The sequence below is a fragment of the Salvelinus sp. IW2-2015 genome, linkage group LG37 (genome assembly GCF_002910315.2).
Source record: "Salvelinus sp. IW2-2015 linkage group LG37, ASM291031v2, whole genome shotgun sequence".
Lineage (NCBI taxonomy): Eukaryota > Metazoa > Chordata > Actinopteri > Salmoniformes > Salmonidae > Salvelinus > Salvelinus sp. IW2-2015.
The window spans coordinates 566,070-569,174 of NC_036876.1; the positions used below are offsets into that span (position 1 = coordinate 566,070).

General features: G+C 44.3%; 1 long non-coding RNA gene across 5 annotated transcripts in view; it reads left to right on the plus strand.

Moving 5' to 3' along the window:
* The window catches only part of LOC111960268 (uncharacterized), a 29,967-nt gene that overhangs the window by 26,128 nt on the left and 734 nt on the right, over positions 1-3,105 (plus strand). The gene's annotated exons all lie outside the window — the stretch shown is intronic.

A 3,105-nucleotide genomic window follows, 5' to 3' on the forward strand; every position in this document is an offset into this window, starting at 1 on the left:
GTCAAACTGTTATCATAACCCCCTGGAGGGTAGTCAAACTGTTATCATAACCCCCTGGAGGGTAGTCAAACTGTTATCATAACCCTCTGGAGGGTGGTCAAACTGTTATCATAGTAACAGAGATCCGACTTCTGCCATAATCTACTCCTAGTCACCTTCCGTCTCTTCAGTATGAATCACTAACAAACCAGACAGGCTTAGTAAGTCACAACAACCACAGACATTACAAGCAAAGCATTACGTTTATAGCTGTGTTAAGCTGTGTTAATACAGTTTCTGGAAAGAGATTGTTATGAACGGAGGAGTTTCTGAGAAGAGCTGGTTGAGTAATGCTGCTGACTAGATGCAGTATTTATAAAAACACTGAGGTTTATGTTTTTGACACAAAGTATATACACACACACACACACACACACACACACATAATGGAATGAATAGGAATTGTGTGTTGAGAGAGGAGAGAGGGACGGAGTCGAGAGAGGAGAGAAGAGAGAAGGAGAAGAGGAGGAGACGAGAGAGACGAGGAAGAGAGATCGGGATGTTGAGAGCGATGAGAGAACAGAGATCGAGAGAGGAGAGAGGGGAGAGAGAGATAGGACACGAGAAACAGAAGCGAGAGAGACAGAGAGAGATGTTATATAATATCATAGTAGTCCAGCTGTTTAAATCTTATCTTAGCTGTACACTCACCTATGACTACATTACCCCACTAGTATTTACATTTTAAAAAACATGTCAAACGTGACGTGTGTGTGTGTGGTGTGGTGTGTGCTGTGTTGTTGTGTTGTTGTGGTGTGTGTGTGTGTGTGTTGTGTGTGTGCTGTGTGTGTGTGTGGTGTGTGGGTGTGGTGTTTGTATAATACTTTTGTGTCCAAAGATCAATGAAAACCTTTCCAGTGTTTTGTTAAAATTATGCCTCATATCCTAGATCTGTAGCAGCATACTCAGACCAGCTCTTCTCAGAACTCCTCCGTTTTCATGTAACCAAATCTCTTTCCCAGAAAACTGTTTTAGTTTTTACAACAATTCAGCTTGTATACACAGGCTCTTATTAAACGTAATGCTTTGCTTGTACAATGTCTGGTTTGGTGGATGTTGTGTGTAAAGACTTGAACTCTCCGTAACCATCGTCATCGTCCTGACATTATATATACAAACTGGACCATCAAAGCTATCGTGCTCCTCTCTGCCTGCTCTACTCTATGCTCTGCCTGGGTGAAGCTCTACGGTGTCATATCGTGAAGATCGGACTAAACACAACTTTGGTGGTATTCATCAGGAGTTTATGGAACTTAGGGTTTAAGAGAAGTAGTTGGTTCTCTGTTTGACTATGATTAACGGGTTTTGTACCACCCTCCAGAGGGTTATTGATAACCCCAGTTATACTTGGACTACCCTGCAGGGTTACAATGGTAGGGGTGTTAGTATTATTAGTGATTAAACAGTAGGTTTAGCAATATGCGTTAGGGTTTTTTTTTTGTCTGCACTAACTCCGCCCACTGTGGGGTCGAGGTTATGATAACAGTTCTTTGTACCAACCCTGCCAGAGGGTTTTCATGATTAACAGTTTGGATCTACCCTCCAGGGCGGTATGTGATAAACAGGCTTTAGAGGTTAAGATAAACGGTCAGCCCCTCCACGACAGTAGTGCTATGGGAGAAACAGGTTAGTATGGTAGATTTTAAACAGTTTTTGAGCACCCTCTTGCGAGGGATATTATTGAGTGGAGACTAATACGATTTTGATCTGGTCCCAAAGGGTGGTTATTAAGGATTAGGTAAAGACAACTGTCGATGATACGTTTTGACTACTCCTCGATGTGGGAGGTTATGCATAACAGTTTAACTACCCTCAGGGGTTATGGATTAACGTTTGACTACCCTCCATGGGGTTTATGATAAACAGTTTTTTGACTACCCCCAGGGGTTATCGATACAGTTTGACTACCCTCCAGGTGCGGTTATGCATAACAGCTGGTGTTGAACTACCCTCCAAAGGGTTTATTGATAACAGGTTTTGACCACCCTCCAGTGGGGTTATGATTTTAACAGTTTTGGACCACCCTCCAGGGGCGGTTATTGATTAGTAGCAGTTGGGTTGACTAACCCTCCAGTGTGTGTGGGGGTTATCGATAACAGTTTGACTACCCTCCAGGGGGCGGTTATTTGATAAACAGGTGACTTACCCTCCAGGGGGGTTATGACTAACAGTTTGACCTACCCTCCGAGGGGGTTATGATAAACGTTTGACTACCCTCCAGGGGGTTATGATAACAGGTTCTGACCTTCTACCCCTCCAGTGGTGGTGCGGTGGGTGTTTGATTGTATTTAAAAGCCAGTGTTTGACCACGCGTCCTGCCAGGGGTCGGGTTATGTGATTAACAGTTCTTTGACCACCCTCCGTGGGTTGTATGTAACATTTGGTACCTACTTCCAGAGTGTTGATAACTCCAGTTTTGACCACTCCTCCAGGGGGTTATGATTAACGTTGTGACCACCCTCCAGGGGTTATGATAACGTTTTGACTACCCTCCAGCGGGGTTATTTGATAAACAGTTTTGACTTACCCTCCAGGGGTGTGGTTATGATAGACAGTTTGATCTACCGTCCAGTGGGGGTTATTTGGTGATACAGTGTCGGTGTGTGCTTGACTACCCTTCCAGCGGGGTTTATGATTAACAGTTTTGACCACCCTCCAGGGGGGTTAGTTAACAGTTGACTACCCTCCAGGGGTTATTGATAAACAGTTTGGGGACTTACCCTCCAGGGGGTTATTTTTGATAACAGTTTGACTACCCTTCCAGGGGTTAGGATAACGTTTGACTACCCTCCAGGGGGTTATGATAACAGTGTCCTGTGATCCACCCTCCAGGGGGTTATGATAACAGTTTTTGACTACCCTCCAGGGGTTTATTGATAACAGTTTGACTACCCTCCAGGGGGTTATGATTAAACCCAGTTTGGACCACCCTCCAGTCCCGGGTTAGTGGTTGATAAACAGTTTTGACTACCCTCCAGGAGAGGTTATGATTAACAGGTTTGACTAGGGGGTTGCCATCTCTTGGTCTATGAGATGTGAGCCGAGATGTCATGATGAATAACAGGT